At 49.5% G+C, this 19,316-nt stretch overlaps 1 protein-coding gene and 1 long non-coding RNA gene across 3 annotated transcripts in view; one reads left to right on the plus strand and one right to left on the minus strand.

The window, feature by feature from the left end:
• kirrel3b (kirre like nephrin family adhesion molecule 3b) overlaps positions 1–19,316 on the plus strand; it is a 186,231-nt gene that overhangs the window by 16,246 nt on the left and 150,669 nt on the right. The gene's annotated exons all lie outside the window — the stretch shown is intronic.
• LOC135235996 (uncharacterized) overlaps positions 6,732–19,316 on the minus strand; it is a 145,688-nt gene continuing 133,103 nt past the window's right edge. Inside the window, exon 4 of the long non-coding RNA XR_010324479.1 lies at positions 6,732–8,348. This is a non-coding gene — a long non-coding RNA (uncharacterized LOC135235996). The remainder of the gene's footprint in view (positions 8,349–19,316) is intronic.

Genomic DNA, 19,316 nt, shown 5'->3' on the forward strand with positions numbered 1-19,316 from the left:
TGGCACTGAGAAGGTGCCAGAATGCGTTTGTCATGGGGAGCACAAAGTTGAGGAGAAAGGGGGTTGGAGAAGGAGAGTTTCCCCAGGCAGAGAGGGTCTGTCAGACTGATTAAGTCGCACGGGAGACCGGGAGCCAGGAAATTGAATCAGCATACGCCGGGCCCTGCATTCCGAGAGCGCGTGGCTGGAGCAGAAAGAAAGAAGAAAAACCCCCCCCCACAAAAACAAACCGCTACTACGTCTGTACATCGGCGCTGCACTTAGAGACCCGGTGCTGCCGGCTCGTCAGGCCGCCGCTCGCAGTGGTTACCGTGGCGATGTTAAAGCGAGCCAAGCCGAGCCAAAAAAAAGCCCCGGCAGAGAGCTCCTAATTGCGCCGTGACTCGTTCCCGGCGGGCGCGGCCGCCAGGTAGGCTTGTTCCGCGCCGCTCGGTGAGGACGCAGATTCAGCGGGAGGTTCCGAGCTGCGGAGCCGCGGTGGAAGCAGCCGGACTGGCCGCTGTCCTGTAATTACACCACCAGCTGCCCGCTGGCTCTGACTCACAGTTCTCCCGGCCTGCCCTCGTCAGATGATGTCATCTAACATCAAGTGCTTCAAGAAGGACGGAGAACATTCTGGCTAGATGTGAAAGTAACAGTATTCTCCAAATGAATATTCAAACACGCTTATTTTTTTCAAGAAAGTACTGTCAAAACCGCACATAAAAACGTTGCCGCATATGAACTCACAGGCAGCAATCGCTGATGGTTATGATTTAGTCGGAAAAAGTATCATGGAGATAACAACTGAAAACGCTTTTTAAGAATGCTGAAAGTTACCATTAATACTACTTTATAGTATTACAGTACCATGAAAGATGATTCACAATAACTTGAGCAAAAGTGGGCAACATTCTAAGGTCGTTCCTGCTATAGTCCTTGAGGAGGTGTATGTGGTGAGAATGTGATTGGGATGTTTATGGGGATATTCTGGTAGCTGGGACACTGTGGAGCGCTAGATTTGTCTCATTTTTCTCACTGTTCATTTGCCAAATGAAAGGGCGAAGCGTGAGCGGGCATCAGCGGTCATCTCCATGGCGACCCTTGTTGCCGGGAGGATACGTGCCCTGGTGAACTGTGTGGTTGAAACGGTTAAGAGGTGTGGGACGATGATGGCAGGTGTGTGAAAAGGCCCCCTGCCCCCCTCCCTCACCCCCGCGATTCCGAATGATCCGCCCCCGCAGCACCTGAACCCACACCCCCCCTTCTTTCGCCCGCCCCCTAACCCCCCCCCGCACGCTGCAGGCAGGCGGAAAACATCATCGCTCTCACGGAAAAGGGCACTTTGAATTAAAAGTCGTTTAGTTGGGAATTGAGCTCACGTTGGCAGAACGCTGTCCTGCAGCTCGTTCGCTCGCTCACTCTGCAGGAGCCGAGCGTCCCCGCGGCGGCACAACACGGCTCAGCTCTGCGCTCCGGCCAAAGCCGGGCTGCCAAGTGGCCCATCTAGACATGGTACAGAACGGGCATGTGTCTCTACCACCTGCACACCAGCACCTACGTGCTGTGCCCTGACGCAAAAAAAATCCCCTACGTCACTCTGGTACGGCTTCACACTAAAACACAGCATGAATTCACCATAGACAAGAATCCATTCATATTTTCTATATTCCATATACTGTCATCATGCCCTGACAGAAAATGTGGCAAATTAGCTGATAAATATTGACACGTTCAACTGGAAGAATTTCATGATTGCTCCGTGACTTATTATTATTTTTACTAATTTGCTCATGGGGTTCTGGAAGCGAAGGATCAAATGCTACACTGATTAGCTGTTTGTGCAGTGCTTTAAGACTCTCAGCGCTACATAAACAAGATGTGTTGATCAGTGGTGGTAGGAAATAGTTCAATCATATTTTCCCAAGGAGGAATCAGAACAACAAACATTACAGAATGAGGTTGTGACGTTTCTAGATGAAAGGAACTTCACAAATTTACTAATAACAGGCAACGCTATACTGTCAGTGAGATATAAGATACTGCGCCACACAAGCATAGCATGAACATGGAATGTAACTGACGAGTTTTGCAGCATTATCTTTGCCATTTCAGAGGTAACACAGACAAGCTTTAGTCTGACGTAGTTATGTAGCTTCAAGAATGTCATACTGCAAGCCTTTTGAAAAGCATCTCTTTCAAAGGGGCCCATCAAATGGAAGGGTAATAGAAGAGGCTTTGCACCAATGGGACCGTGTCCCCACAGACACGGTGTCCACACCACAGGCAGGAGCAGCGGCTCCATTATCCCGCCGAACGCCATCAGGAGGTCCGCGTCTTTGACCGCCTTCCCCTGAGAATGAAAGGTTTCCACTCTGCCTCCGAGGTCACTGAGCCTCAGATTCTAAGAGCGCAGTTTTATTTATTTACTTTCATTTATTTTCATTTATGTGGGTGTGCGTGTGAGAGAGAGAGAGAGAGTGTGAGTGTTTGTGTGTGTGCGGGTGTGTGTATGTGCGTGCATGCATGTGTGTGTGAATGAGAATGTGTGTTTGCGTGTGTGTTTGTGTGTATGTTTGCATGTGTGTGTGCATGTGTGTGTGTATGTGTAGGTGTGTGAGTGTTTATGTGTGTGTGTGTGTGTATGTGTGTGTGAATGTGTGTGTATGTGTAGGTGTGTTTACAAACATTTTACCTCAGGCTGTGACAGAGAGGACAGTGCCAGCGACAGGAAGCTGAAAACTGCAGCCACCAGGCGATAGCAGATACAAAAAAATCCATTTCAAATTTGACTGAATTCCAGGCCGCTTTGAGTGTTTATGAGATAAACAATTAAGGGAAATTACTTTTTGTGTTTTTTTTTGTTTTGCCTTCTCCTCTGGATGGAGGCACAGCAGCCACAGCTGGTCTGCGTGGGCGGGAGGGGCCTTCTAGAACGTTCTGCAGTCATTTGAGGAAAACAGGGTGGGAGTGGGGGCCGGCTTCTTGGACATCAGGAATTGGCACAAACAGCAGGCGTCACCAGCTGGAGGTGCTACTGCCCACATTTTTGCAAAATGTAAGATGAGAATAGCACCAAATTTAAAAAAAAAATAATAATAAAATAATTCATGGGAAAGACTTTTGATTGTGGGACTGTTTGGTCATTTGGTGGAATTATGTTAATAACTCATCTGATTAAACGACTAGTTGGATTACTGCACAATACTGCAGCAACAGCACCCCCTCTGGCTTGGAACATTTCTGGGCTCTGAGGCAGTATTTTATCCTTCAGAGCAATCTCTGCACAAGTGGCCACCGGCCTTGTTGAGTCTTAATAACTGCCCCTCCGTATGTGAAAAAAGCAAAGCCCCGCTTTGTCATACTGCCCAATTAACTAATTGGGCCTCCGAGACAGATTAACTGAGGAAAAAAACACGTAAATCATTCTAAAAAGTTGTCTGTGAAAACACCTCTGTGCCAGAAAAGCGGACCTGGTGACAGTCTGCTCTGGATGCGCGGCCGAACCCGACCGGCTGGCACAGCCTGTGGCGAGGTCCCGCCTGCAGCCGCTGGGTAATCGCTGCCGTCCGAACGCGCAACCTTTACCCTGCGCCATTTTAGAGTCGCTTGTGTTTTTTACGGAACGTTCCGGAGGGGCGGCAAAGCCTGGCCTGACCACTGGGTATGGGAGGCGGTGCTCCGAACCCTCGCATCTTTTTTCTCATAGCCGCAGGTGTCTTAGCCGCTCCAGAGAATCGGGGGCGGGGGTGGAGTAACAGGGAGCAGCACTGGAACAGCCGCAGTGCCTATAAAACAGCCAAGTTTCAGCCGAGAAACAGAACAGAGCTGGGCGGAAGAAACCCTACTGGACACAGCAGCTGCCTTCAGAACCCACACAAAAGCCTCAGAAGAATATTAAACTTCAGCTAATTCAAAATCTGAATACCCTGCTTTGATACTGGATGTTGGCTCCCTTGTTCACCTTGTTGTCAGTCTTCTCAAGATGTATACCAGGAAACACCAGGAGACCAAACAAAAGGACATAATGGAATATGCAGTGTATTTTTTAATAGGCTAACCACGAACTGTCTTCTGAGCCACTGGCCACTGTTCTCAAAGTTGCTGATTAAGTCACAATGTTCTAATTGAATCTAATCTGTGAGTGTATTAATATACTCAGAATTAAGTGAGGAGATACAGATTACTGAAATCGAAGGCTGCTGGAATAAAACGGCTTTGAAATAAGAGCCTCGCCCTTCAGTTCAGAAAGAAGTTTCCAGGAGGGTCTTCTGTGCCGAGTGGTTTTTCTGCTCCATTCACCCCCCCCCCCCCAGAGCTGCGTTTCTCACGGCATCAAACTCACCAGAATTCCTCCCCACAGAGGTCCCCCTGATGCCAACCTGGGGTGGCGGGAGTGCGCGCCGAGGGCAGGGTCGCCACGCGCTATCTCGCTGAGGCACGGCGGGTAGCCGAGAGCAAGCCATCACCCGGCGCGGCGTCCCGACGCCGCCCCGTCTCTTTCCATTACTCAGGTGCCAGCCCGGCCAGATTTACGGCCCCCTCGGCACCCCGGCCGCCGCTGGCACCCATAACTCAGCGCGCGCGGACGCTTTTATCAGCGCCCCGCATTCGGAGAAAAGCTCTTAAGCGCGGGGCGCCGGCGTAAATCCCGCGCCCGCGTCTCCGGCCGCAGATTTGTCAGGGAGATTGCACTCGGATTGATCAAATTCCGCTCCGCCGCCGTCAGCGTCAACCGCTATCTTATTCCTGCGCGGATGTGTAAACACCGACCCCGGCGATATACGGCTCCCGCGTATTTCAGAAGGTGCCGGAATATCGAATAGTTTCGCTCTTTAGTTCAGCTTTATGCACTGTGTCGAATGTCTTTAAAAAGCTTGTTAGTAAATTGTCTGCACACCCAGCCTAACATCCTCTCAATTTATTTCTGTTGTTGGAACTTGACAGCCTAAAAATGAGTGGGTGGGTCCCCCCAAGGTAATGATGTTTCCACAGGTCATCACTAGATGGCATAAAAGAGTAAACAGCTGAGGCCCATGAACAGTATGAGATTGGTTCTGTTTTTCTGTTGTGTTCAAGATTGCCGATCTCCCTCAGTGAATGATGGGCCATTGTAATAAAAGCACAGTAGAGGATGCAGGAGAGTAGCTGGTGCAATCAGATGACAGCCACAGAACTGCCAGAATCTGTGTTGAAACCACAACGTTTTACAGATCAGTGATCATACTCGTGGTAGTATTTAAGTGTGCGTGTGTGTGTGTGTGCGTGTATGCGTCTGTGTACTGTATGTGTGTGTGTGTGTGTGTGCGTGCATGTACAGTATGTGTGTGTGTTTTGACTGCGGGTATTTGAGGATGCGTCTGGCCTGCTGCCTCAGCCGCGCTGTGCGGCTTTTAAATGGAGCACTCAGATTAAAGCTCCACCATTTAAGGCACAGGCACAAAGAGGATTAACCTTGTTTTGACAGCACTGCGTGTGAAAGATTGCTTGAACTTTGCGTGACCAGGTTTCGGGCGGGCAGATCAGTACCAGAGCTCTGCGTCTTGATGATGAGTTGGGCCTTGCTGAGTCCTGAGAAGTCCCACATTCCCAAGTGAGAAATGTCCTCTTTTATTTTTTACTCTTTTTTACAGGGATCCTTATCTTGTAAAGGGAAGCGACATCGATCAAAGTTAAATCAATAAGAACTCTAGCGCTGGTATGGATTCGAGGGGATTGGCATGAGGTTCTACCTCTGCCCCCTGGCACCCCGGCCACTGTAAAGCCGTGTCCTGGAGAATTACGGCCGCGCGGGTGAGAGATGAGCATCCGGCCGGCGTGTCCTCCACTGCCTGCTGCTGCTTTTACCTTCGGATGACTCCTGCATGTAAAAGCGTCAAGGACTGGTAGAACTCCCCCCCCCCCCCCCATCCCGTCCTTCCAAAAGAGCAGGACCACAGTCTGCTGCGTAAACAAAGACCAGACAACGATGACAAAACCCAAAACCAAAGGGGAAAAAAGGCAAAAAATGAAACGAGTAAATGGAGTAAGGGAGAAAGAGAATGAGAGGAAGAGAGAAGGACGGAGAGATGGGGAGCGTAGACAAGGGCAGATAGACACCTTAAACCTTTCCCATTAGCAGCCTTCAGGGCTGGGGATGGCGCTCTGACTCAGTGTCCGAGCCGCGCTTCCCGGGAAAATGAAACAGGATGACGGAGATCAGTGACAATGCGCGGGGATAATCGCCACCAAATCATAGCCATCTGGTCTCAATCTCCACGCCGATCCACACTCACAGCCGCCAATCCGCCCCGCCAAATCCCTAAATCCTCACAATCTGCACCACTCAGCTTAGCGCAGTTTAATCCGCACTGTACCCCGCATTACCGAGAGCTGGCCGCCAGCCCCCTCCACACAGTCACAAACACACTGACCTCAAACACTGGCCCTCCACACCGAGAATAAACCCTCCTCCCACTGTCTCTCTCTCGCTCCTTCAGACACACACACGAGCGCAACCGACACGCACACACGCAACACACACACGCATACCACACACATGCACCACACGCACACACAAACACACACACACGCGCGCACACATACACGTACACGCATACACACACAATAACACACACACACACACTATCACAAACATGAGCGCAAACACGCATCACGCAGGCACGCACACACACACACACACGAACACACGCACGCACATACATGCTCACACACACACACGCATACACACACACTAACACACACACACACACACACACACATACAATCAGACCCTTGACACTAATAACTGGGTACACTGCCATAGGAACAAAAGGCCCGAAGGATGAAAGTTAAATATATTCACATGATCAGTTTGGATTTAAATGAGAATTTGTTTAATCCAAAAATCATGTAGTGAAGTTCTGGGTAGCTTTGGTTATATTATTTAGCAGTTTTTTTTTTTCTATATTAACCCACAGGGTTTCTAAAATCTGAGGATTTGCTTAGAAGTGTAGTGTAACAGTTTTATCATATTTTGTAATGGGTGTCTCATTTAAAATTTAAAAATTCAAATCCCTGACATGAGCTTAGAGACCTTTAGAGCCCACTTGGGTGCAATGATAAGACTTACACAGCAACTGTGATAACCCAAATCAAGATGAAAACTCCAAACTCCAACAGTAGCGCACAAGGGCTCAGATAGCACACCAGAGCAATGCAGCCAGAATGTAAATGTCACTATGTTGTGGTTGAAGCTGAAATACTGTAGTGTTACACCTTCTATGCTCCTGAAAAAGGTTGACTGTAGAGGACTGGTAAAGAGGGGAAGTGACCACAATCCTGCTGTTTGGAAGGAAAATCCACAAGCATGGTGATGTCACTGCTAATGGGGGTGTGGCTTGAGGGGTGGAGCCACAGTGCCACTGCTAACAGGGGTGTGACTTGAGGGGTGGGCGGTCACCGATAGCAACCAGAGCCCACTCCTCCAAGGCCCTGGGGAGATGACGAGCCCCGCCCCCTGGTTCGGGGAGATCGGGATGATCTAAATCCCACAAAGAACCTCCTGATGAATCTTCTGAATCCTGCCGGCTGGCCAACCAGGTCCACGCCCCTCGGGCCCACCCCCTTACATTACCCCCAAACCCGGCTGCATGGCACCAGGTCCCCCAGACTGGTCGCTCACCATACCATCCAGGCTTCAGATCGGAAGCAGTCAGGGTTAGAGCAGGGGTCCTTTTCTGTGACCCTGAGGAAATAACAAAAAGTGACTTCTGCTGGTCCGTCTCGTCAGAAGGAGCTGAAAGCCATCTCAGGGGAAAAAGAGAGGTTCTCTCTGTCTGTCCTTCAACCATCTCCCACATAACAAACCATGTTCATTCCCCTACACCTTTGTTTTAATATTTTAAAGAAATGCCAGTATTCATCACTCTGATCCAAGCACACTCAAACATAGGAGCCATAATTAGTTGTTGCTGATGTTCCCCCCATAACCTGTAATCTGTAAAATCCATGTTGATGAGACAGCATCTCTGGTGAGGCAGCTTGGCTTGTGCTGGTGGGCCAGTGTCACAATAATAGCCGATGTCCCTCTAAATGGCGGGGGCAGGGGTCGCCAGGTCAAGCGGGCGAGGTGCCTCCTCAGACTTTGCTGTCATCTTCCTGGAAAAGGGGGCCCTTGTGGCAGCAACTTGTTGACAAATTTGTGAGGGAACCCCAGCAGCGTGTTTTGGGCCGGTTGCTGTTCCCGTCTGGGGTCCCCTCAGCAAGCTGACAGGGGTACAGCCAGCAGAGCCACGAGAACCGCTGACACTTTGCCAGAGAGGATCTCCCACCATGGGGGGGGGGGTGCTGGAGCGTGGGCACAGGTGGGAGCGAAGCCACTTCCTGCTCTGAAGTAAGAGAAACACATGCATTATTCATCAGTCTCAAACGACTAATGACTCATTTCTCAAGTGTCCCACTTAATTTAAAAATTGATAGAAATATATTTCTTCCATGAATATGCACTATGATTCATCTCCTCGGTCCACTTTCATCCAAAATCTGCTTCTCTGCTGGAAAACATTTCTTTGGTGTTGTACTTTCTACATTTTATATTAAGTCACTATGAGTAGCATTGTTATTTCACATTTCGCATACTTACTCAGTGTCTTAAAAAAAGAAAACATGACAAAGTAGCCCGCTGACCTGTCTTTAGGTAGAATCGGAAAACGACTCTTAAACAGACTTGAGGGTCCTTGTCCTTGCAGAACAAAAGAGCAGACAAATACAAGAAGAAAGGGCTTCGTTTCACTCCTATCCCCTGTGTTCATTACTCGTATGGTAATAGACCCTGGCAGAGCCTTGGCTTTTGAGAGGCAGCCCAGGAGCATTGACTTTAAGTGGGATTACGCTGGAGCGTAATACGGCAAATTTCTTTGCGTGCGCCTGCCTGTGTTTTTTTTTTCTCTTTTTTTGTCTTTTTTCTTCCCTGCGTTTTCATCTTAAGAACATTTGTCTTGGAAAAGCGAGCGAGAAAGAGCTGGGAGCCTCCGTCACTGAAGGGCCGTCACAGGCCTTCATTATCCTCTGACACTCCAGTTAATCCCTGGAACTGCGCGCGCGTGAATGCTAAACGGGCGGGCCGGGATCCGCGCGAACCGCGGTCTTCCTCGCCTGAAGGCACAGGGAGATGGGAGCCCAAAGCCTGTCCTGCCCTGACCTCCCAACCACCCTCCTCCTCCTCGTTAGGCCTCCTCCACCTGTCCACCCCGTAATGGGGTTATTCGAAACGCGGCGGGAAAGCTGAGCCACGGTTTGTCCGGCTGGGAGGAGATCCGACGGTTCCATCTTGGTGCTCTTTCTGCCTCTCTGGGTTTCTGAAAGCTGGTAGTGACTAATTGGTTGTCGTCCGTTGCAGTTTTTAAATCATTATTCTTTTTCTTTAACCTCGGCTGCCACCTCTCATTCTGCTCTGCGTCGGAGGCTTGCCACCGCCTCGCTGGAACCCTCGTCAGGAGTCTGCTGGCTTGTTTGCTTGTTTGGAAGTTGAGCTTTAATGGATCCTCCGGGTTTCTCAGTCTCAGCAGCCTCTTTAAAAAGCCTCTCGTGGGAAGATGGCAGTTGGTTGGAGCTAGCGATCATAAATCAATCTTATGAGGCCTGTTTACACACACGAGGTCTGGCCAAACACCGTCCCTGAGGGTCACTTTCCCAATACAATTTTCTTTATCCAATAAATGTAAATGAATTTGAGTTAAGAAATTGTCAAGGAATACTGCTGGTGTTTTATTTTTCTTCAGAGCACGGCTCTTGGTGGTCTTTAAACAGCAGGGAAATGTACAGATAAAATGAGAATTTGTCTGTTTGATAAACATACTGCTTGGAGCACCGTTTGTTAACAGCTACATCACCCAGGCAGTGAGGCAGGAGGTCCACTGTCACAACAAGGTGAGATCGGATTGGACAGTGAGCAGGCTTAGGCAGATTTAAGGGGGGGGGGGGACTGAGGAAAAGAAAGAAGACTGTATCCTCTAAATTGTTTTATGTAAAAAATATGCCACAGTCCTGGCTTCTCTTTCCAGCTGGATTAACTAATGTAGTTACGGCCAGCTAGGCGATTATGGACGTGTTTTTATGTTAAGCAGCTTGGGCGGCTGAGTGCTCTGTGCAGGGGCAGCACTGAACACAGAGGAACTTCCGGAGGTTTTCTGTGGGGGGGGATGCGTTATTTTATGTATTTATTTATTTTAGCTCTCTAAAGCTGATGTTGGTGTGACTTTAAGCAGAGGAGAGAGAATTAGTCAGAGGAGAAGATGAAGGAATTAGAGCGAGAGCAGACAGTGGTGGGGGGGAGCCGGTGGCGCAGAGAGAGGCACGGCGAATAAGGCGGGGGGGGGGGGGTGGCGAGGGGGGAGTGCAGGGGAACAGGAAGGGGGGAGCAGCAGGCGGGAGCGTAGGGGGGTAGCGTGGGGGGGGGGGCCGCAGGGAAACGGCGGGGACGCAAACTTCCAATCAGCAGAGAGCACCCGAGGAGCAGCGCGGCGCCGGGGCTGTTTATCTGAGGAGCTGAGGATTAAGCGGCTGCCCATGATTAAGACGTGCCGAGCGAGCGGGCGAGCGGGCGAGAGAGCAGCCGCGGACCACGGCGGTGGGCGGGGGTGGAGTGTGAAACGGGACGGCCCACCAGATGCTCCGCCGGATATTACCAGGGCTTGGAATAACAGCCCTCCCCTTTGATATTAATCTCGTTTCTCTCCCAGCGCCCTCTGCGGCGTGTGAGCGGGGGGGGGGGGGGGGGTGAGAGCGCACGCGAAGCCCCCTCCCCGGGCTCTCCCAGGGCGTCATCCGGGCCCTGGGGGTTTAAAAAGGCAAGCCGCAGCGCAAATCCTTTATTCCGTCCACAAATCAGAGCGCAGACGACGGCCCTGACGCTATCTGGGAGCGCGTCGCGCGGCCTAATGAACGCTTAAAGGGCCGCGGCGCGTTCCCGCTCCCCGGCCCTAATTTGTTCTCCCTTCCGCAAATCACATTAATAAGCCTCTTCCGCCACTTCAGTCAGGATAAATGCCCTCAGCCTGTGGGACCGCGCGCCCGCCGAGCCGCAGTCCGTATTTCAGACTCACTTACTGCCGCCGCCGCGGCTGCTGCTGCTGGAATTATAAGTCATAGAAGTGCTAATTGGGAGACGAGAATTACCACACGTGGCTATACATAGTAAACATAGTTTGGTGTTAATTTAGCTGTAAAAGAATTACGCTTACTATCTCGGAGTACAGTCGGCAGTTTTGTGTAGATCAAAAGTAAATAAAAAGTTGCGAGGATACTGATACTATCAACACAGGGTCAACCCTGGCGTCAGCCGTAATGGTGAAAATAAACCCCAGTGACTGCTAGCTTCTGCAGTATATTCTGATATTCCTTCAACTAGTTTTGCTGCCACTTATAACCTACACAGCAAAATATTATCAGTGTAAGAATCAACCCTGATAATAGTTTAAATTATTTTAATCTTACCAGAGTACATGTGGTCTCCATTGGACTCAAATAAACTTTTAGTTGATTCAGTACAGATCCTGTACTAGTAGTACTGATTAGCGTGGATTATTTATTTATCCGTTCGATTCCCCTCAGCACTTCAGTGAGTTTATCTCAAAGCTCAGTCCTCGTAACAGCCAGCCACGAGAAGCCATTTAAGGAATTCCACGCTGTGGCCAGCCTTCAAGCTTACGTCATGGAGAGGTGCGGAGAAGGAGCGAGAGAGAGATAAGCAGCTCGTCTCAAAGCGACGACGCCGTGGCGATGGATTCGAATTCCACAGAGGTGTTTTTTTCACACGGTGGCAGCAAAAAAAAACACCTATCCCATTTTAGCGGTTTTGTCATTTAACAGGCCCTGAGTGCACATTCTCTTCAGGGAAAAACATGATTGTAGGAAGGGACACTAATGATACATGACAGATACTGGGGAGAGATGGCTCCCCTGTCTTTGTGTATCCAGAAAACAGACTTTTTTTGTTGAGAGTGTGTGCGTGTGTGTGTGTGCTTGAGAGAGAGCAAGCGAGGGAGATAGTGTGTGTGTGTGTGTGTATATATATATATATACATATTAACTGTATGTCACGTGTCTATGTGTGTGTGTATACATATGTATGTGTCTGTGTGTTTGTGTGTGTGTCTCATGAGGTACGGGTGGGTGGATTATAGAACAAACTCTCTGTGAAACAGCAAAGCTCTCTCCAGTAATGAGCGCTTATTTTTGTCCCCTTTCAGAGTGGCAGAGATTCAAAGCCACACATTACTTCCATAGCCTCTGCTTTAGATCTGTCACTTCTCTACATCTGTCAGCTTCGCCCAAACAAACTGCTTAATAAAGATTTATGTGGTGAAAGGGATGCTGTCCATGTTTGTCACAGAGCACAGCCTCTCTCTCCCTCTCTCTCTCAGTTCTGTGTATATATATATATCAACAAAAATGTGTTTTCAACGTACAAAAAATTACTCAAGCATACAAAGCACTGTCTATAAGTCATTAAAACTTCCAAAATATAGGCCTGCCATTGAAAGTATTGATATCAAAATGAGGCTCTGTGTGAGTGTGTGTATATATATATATATGTGTGTGTGTGTGTGTGTGTGTTCTTTTTTCCTTCCCTAAATTAATTTTAAAAAAGCTGCAGGGTGTCTTCCATAATGCCAACAGGACTGGATGTGAATTAAAATATTTTGATTTGTGCGCTCCACTTCTTGCCAGCTCGGCTCTGACACGTCGCTGGGTTGCCCAGGGCGTTAGCGAGCGCGCTGTCCGCGGGAGAGCCGCCGCGCCCGGCGGTCTCCTGTCGCCCGCGATACGGCGGAGCGGGTGAGAAGCGTAACTCAAAGCGAAGCCCGCGTCGATGCGGATGCCGCGTCAACATCGCGTTAATCTAGCTCAGCCCTGGCAAGCCCCTCATAGGCCCAGGGAAAGAGAAAAAACCCCGCCTCTATTAATGAGGCTCTGTTGATCAACGGGGGTTACTCATTTGCTCATTCTCGAGGTGCGATTCATCGAGAGCACATCTGGTTCGACGGATGTTCCCAAGTCACATGGGGTGCCACTTCCAGTGTGACCAGTGACGGCGAGGAGATGGGCGTGTGTGTAACAATCATCCACCTCAATCAGGCCATTATTCAATGATGCTAAACCAAAGGCTCTCTGTCTCTCATACCTGTCTGAGATGCAGAGACCTACTGTAGCTTTTTGCCACTGTATTCCGTATCTCACCAGTGTGTTCAATATCGATAGTACATATGGCATTTTTCTTCCTGCTAATGAAAAAAAAAATTGTCCTGAAGACATGGCGATGAAATATGTTTAGCCACACTTTCGCTTTCAGCCCTGTTTTTTTTCCCAGCAGTCAAGTGACTTGGCTATAAATGATGGATGAGGAATGTGTATGCCTTTCCAATAAACAAATATTTTCCTGCGTACATCTTATTGAGCAGCTCGGGAGATCATATTCTACCCTCCTGATATCTGTTTACAGACTCCCAGGGAGAAGAGGAATGACTTGGTAAATAACTGAGACCCCCCCCCCCGCCACCCCCCTCCTCCACAGCGGTCTCTCTCCCCCGCTAAGCCGCTCTCCTCAATTAAGAGAGCGATTGTTCGGCGGGATTGGGCTGGGTGATTACACTGTGGAGGAGCCGCTCCTCTGAAGGTCACTCCGGTGGGAATCAGATACGGCCGTGTTCTCCATTTGCGTCTCCCGAGAATATACTGGGCCTCCAACCCCCAACCCCCCCTCCTCTCCGCCGAGGAAACTCACTTTCCTCCGTCTCGCGAGCGGCAAGCGGGCGGGGGGCGAATCAGACGCGCCCCCGAGCGTGCCGGAGAGAGCGGCAGCTTGAGTAACGGCTCGGCCCTGAAACCCGCCGCTCCTCGCGTGCTGCGGCGGGGTCCCGTTTCGCTCGCTCGCTCGATCATTTCCCCGCCGGCAGGAAAACAAGCGTCTCCCACCACCACCCTCCGCCCCTCCCCCCGGGACGTGCAGGGGAACGCCGTACGTAATCAGGCATTTCCCCGCACTGCGAGAGAGAAAACAGTTTGTTATTGAGTTTGGTGTTCTCGGGCGTCGCGTATTTCAGCGCGGTCTGCCGGGCGAAGGACTAATGGCCTCTAAGTGCTCGCAGGCTCAGAGAGCTGTCGCTTTGGACACGGGCTTCCTAGGGAAATAACGGGCCGGAGTCCTGAGGTCCCCGGCGGAGGCTTGGCGGACTCGCCCGCGCCCGGCCACCTCTGCCTGGTTTGTGTCTCGTTGGGCGCGGGTGATAAACACGGCCATTGATTCGCCGCTCAATTATAATGCACTCCTTTTTTCTTCTTCCTTTTCTTTGATTCCATCACCCTCTAAAAACCAGGTTTCAAAGAAGGAGTATCAAAAAGGAATTAGATTCAAGTAGTAAGTGGATATCAAAGGGTCCATCAGCACAAGAGCAAATGGCAGACTGTTTCCCCCCCCCCCCCCCCCCCATCTCTCCTTTCAGCCATAGCTGGGGTCAGACCAAGCGGCAGAGCTACAGTCATTCAGGGCTTCCAGACTTCAGTGCGGTGCGAGGCTGCTCTTTAATCGCACCAGCCACCTCCATTACCCCCGCATGTAAATGCTGAAATACTTCCTATTGTGGAGAAGACAAATGTGTCTGAATGCGGTATCTCTCGGCAAAGCACAGCCGATGGTTTTTTGCAGGTAGAGGGTAAAAGCAGCACTTTGCTACATGTGCTTTACTAGGCTATGAGCCTGCAGTACTGCTGATTACTAAGGCGATAGATCTTTTTCCCTGCTGGATCTTACTCTCGCCATGAACACCTAATAGAAGGGGGAAAAAACTATTTTTAAATATCAATGAATAAGCATGGTGGGGTATATCTCCATGATTCTGCTTCATTCTGCAAAGAATGTTGCAACTATTTTTACCTTCGTCACCACCTCCTCGTCGTAGTTTTCTGCACATCGCTGGTAACCACGGTTCACCCTCTGCCTTCAGTGTACAGAGTACAGATTAGGCCAAGGCGCTCAGCATGAAATTAGGAATCGATTATCGCCAGCAACCCCGCACCCCCCCTTTGCTCGGTTAGCCCCATTCAGCCTTGGCACGTGGGGCTCCTGGTTGCCATTAATCCTCTCAAATCCGTGGCGTTGACACCCCCGTTCAAAGATTTACCGCGACCCGCCCCTCTCCGCCCGTCCTTGCCCCAGCGCAGCGGGTTGTGGTTCCCCAACCCCCTCAACCCCCTCAACCCCACTTATAGTAACGAAATAAGTCAGCCTGTCAGTTCGGATCATAATGAAACGAATGAAGACTGATATTTTTTTTAAAAGCTGCATGAAAATAAATGCAGCACTTGAAAATTGTGTAAAAATACACTTTGACAGATAAAGACGAGGTTGGATGAGGAACATACTGTAATCACAAAAGATCTGTACGGTGCTGCACTATATTTTTACAGAACCTCATGAATGCACTTCACTGCATCTTTATACAGCATATGATCTGCAGTAAGTGGCAGTATATGATCTGCAGTAGTCTACTGATTTATCTGCATGCTTGTTTTCATGAAGGGTCATCATTTTCACAAAACTGTTCCTCAGCTCTCTTTTGTCCATTATCACCATCCTTAGAGCTTGAACATGAATTGAAGGGCAGGCTCTAAGGATGGTGATAATGGACAAAAGAGAGCTGAGGAACAGTTCAATGTAGAGGCCTGCATCCTGACCCAAACCCCACAGGGCCCGCAGGTATGCTGTGATTGGCCCAGGTATCGGACCTATTTTTAGCTCTGTGATGTCAGGTCAGATACAGTACTAGCCCGCTGGCAACCTAAAAGTTAGCAAATACTATCATAGCAACTAGCATCGCTTCTGCCAACGGATAGACAGCAATGGTGCAAAGCGTCCACTTTCTGTGGTGTGCCCTTATGCTTTACTAGTAAAGTACAACAGCCACATTTGACAGCAAAGAGGCAATAAACGTACTGTTTAACAGAAGGAAAAATTGCACTAAAACGAGCTGGCCAGTCTGTTCTGATCAATGCGAACAGCGACAGACGTATTAACATCACATTTAACAGAAGGAGAAATGGCACTTCAGCTAGCATGTTCTGATCATTACAAGCATTCAAATATGAATTATTCCTCTATTTTATAAACATACTTCATGCAAACACATAGCCTACTGAAAAAAAACAGGACATAGTTTCTGTGTTATTTGTCGCAGAAGTGCAAGCGACAAATTCAACGCCACGTTCAACAGAAGGAAAAATGTGTTTAAAAAACTAAAGTGAAAGCTCAAATGCAGCTGTTTTAATTTGCTTGTTGAGCGTAAAACGTACAAACTAGACGCTTAGCTTCGCGCCGTTGTTGTCAATTGTTGTTAACAGCTGGCGAAAGTGCTGCTACTCCCCACCGCCTCGTTCCGCCATCACAAGCACCTTCAATAGCGGCTTTCCTCTGGGAAACACCGCATTCTTTTCTGCTGTATGGTGTTATTGGCTTGTTATTTGGGGCCCTACCGGGTTTGGGCTGTGAATCTGGCGAGTGCTTGTTGGGCCGGCTCGGCCTCATTTCCAGCCCGACGCGGACCTCTAACTGAATGTATTCCCTTCTGCTTATTGAGTTGTGAGGCAAGGCCACACCAGTGTAGGGTCCCCACGTGTGAAGGCCTGCCCCCTCATCACATGTTGATGGTTGTAACTTCCTGGCCTCAGTCAGTGGTCCTACACTCTGCTCAGGTGACGCAGGATCTGCGTGGGGTCCGCGGTGATGGGGTGCCCCCCTCCCCAGCCCCCCTCCTCTGGAGACGGGACTGATGGTGCAGCGCTGCACTCAGGGCCTGGATACGGCATTAGCACAGCCGAGTGCAGCCCAGCTTCCCTGTAAGTGGACCTTTCAGGCGAGAAAAGGGCTCAAGTAAGCCTAAAGGCACAGAGAAAGAAAGCTATTTGACAAAAAGCACTCTGTCCAGGAGGCAGAAAAGCCTTCTCTAATGACCCCCCCCCACCCCCACCCCCCCCCAAATTCGATTGGCTTCAACCTTTCACCAGCGGGGGGGGGGGGGGGGGCAGGTCTCTCCTTCTACGTTCTCCATTCCCCACAGATACTACTAGAGAGCCCAGCAGGGGAAGATGTGAGGGTTGTTTGGTGATAGGATGGGGCGGGTTTGGCTGAGGAGGCCCGTACCCCGTCTCCTCTGCTCCACTCACCGGTCCACCAACCTGAACACCGTCTTTTACCTAATGCACAGAATCGTCCCTGGAGAAGCTGCTAATCAGCTTACAGGTCTTACTAGGATAAAGCAGATAAGAATGACTTAGTGACTGATCAAGGTGAGGGGGGGGGGGGTTGTGAGAAGGGGGCAAGGAGAGACAGAGAGAAGGTTCAGCAGGTGATGTACCCACGGTCTGTTTCCACAGTCACGGACCCTTTAAGGAGAGCAGGGGGTCGGGGCTCTGTGCCTTTGGCCTGAAAGCTGCACCCATCAAAGACAAAAGAGTCTGTCACCAGGTGAATTGTGGGAACATGGGGGTATATTCTGTACTAATCAAGCAAAAGCTGAAATAACAAGGGGATACAAAGACCCTACAAAGGACCAGCTTGGTACACATTATTATTATTATTATTATTATTATTATTATTATTATTATTATTATTATTATTATTATGAAGAAGAAGAAGAAGAAGAAAAACAAGAAGCAGGAGGGTACAGGTAGCCTGATATTTTGAAAAGATCTGTAATTTCCTGGCTGCCACATTTAGCCCAGACGATCAGCAGAATGCAAATGGCAGAGGCGGACACCCTGACAGCTGCCAGCGCTGAGGCAAACGGAACCTGCGGAACATTCCAGACAGCCATGGGACAGAAATGCTATTCATGAGATGCCTCTCAGCCTCCAAAAAACCCTCCTCAACTGACAACAGTGCTGCAGGAGCACCACAAAACCAAAATAAATAAATAAATGGGACATGTATTCCTGGGAGCAAAGGGTTAAACTGTGAATGGGGGGGGGGGGGGCAATGAGTCAACCCCCTGTGCTTTGAGAAACTTTGTCTGTCATCTGTCTCATCTCCCGGGAGAGTGAACACAGTAATCAATAGCGCACGCATCTGACGGCCGCCACAAAGCATTGTTTGCTTCTCTTCCCCCCGCTCCCCCCACCCCCCCCCCCTTTGGTTGCCGGGTATGCCTAGTAACCAGCCTGGCCAATCAGCCAGGCCTCAGTTGATAGTTCCAAGGTGTTTGCTGCTATGTGTGAGGTTTTAGTGTTTTTTTATCAGGACAAGTCCTCATTACGATAAAAGCCCACACCCCTCACCCCCCTCCCCCATGCTGCGATGGCCTCTTCTGCATACACCCCCCAGCCCCAAAAAATTCTGGCTCGACGCACGCTGATATTTGTCAGCTTAAAGGCTGCTCGGCACCGAGCCGGGCTCTGTCTGTCAGTTGCCGTGACAGCGGCGCATGCTTATTTGCCATTATATTTTGAGTCCTGATTGACGGGTCGACAGGCTTGACATTCTCGCTGGCGCCACCAAGCCTGTTATTATGCCGGCATTAACATTCTGATAAACACATGGCCGGCCATTGAAGAAATAATTACACGGCATCGCTCCGCAAGGCTCGGGGGGGGGTGCATGTTCTTTTTTTTTCTTTCCTTCCTCTCTCTCTCTCCCTCTCCCTTCTCCTCGTTAACATTCTCAGCTGTCCTAGCCCAATATTCTGCAGGGAGCTCTCACGTCCTCAATATGCATGTTTTTCACTGTCAGTTCACCTTCATGCTCAGGCTGTGCATATTTGTATGGTAAGCATACAGGGGAAGGCACATGATTCTCATTTTCACTGTACGGCCCCACATGCCTGTTCATCACCTCCCACACCCTGCATCTGCATCTTAATTCTGTGAGGAGGTCTCGGTCACCCCGAGAAGTGCTTACACCTTTGGCGAATCGTGAACTCCAAATGCAAAATGCATTGTATCCAATTTTCTTCCAGCTAACACTAGAATCGACAGTTCACTATTACACATTTAAAACGCAAATTTCTCCCCGTTAAGATTGATGTCTTTGGCTGGTATGACAAGTGCAAAGGGACGAAATGTCATAAGTGACACAGGCTCGGGTTGGCTTTTCGGGTTCAGTGAATATTGATTTGCATCGCATGATATGAATGCGAAAGAACTCTAACATTACCACCACTTTTTCACTAATTGTTTTTCGGGGGAAGAGAATAATTTAAATGTAATAAAAATTCAGGGATCCTTTTCCCGATCTCAATATGCCTGCTTCACATGTAATGCAAATCATTGTAGGATAACCTTTGTCTCCAGACATGTCTCCTGATCGG

This window comes from Anguilla rostrata, chromosome 12, assembly GCF_018555375.3.
Source record: "Anguilla rostrata isolate EN2019 chromosome 12, ASM1855537v3, whole genome shotgun sequence".
In the NCBI taxonomy this organism is placed as follows: Eukaryota; Metazoa; Chordata; class Actinopteri; order Anguilliformes; family Anguillidae; genus Anguilla; species Anguilla rostrata.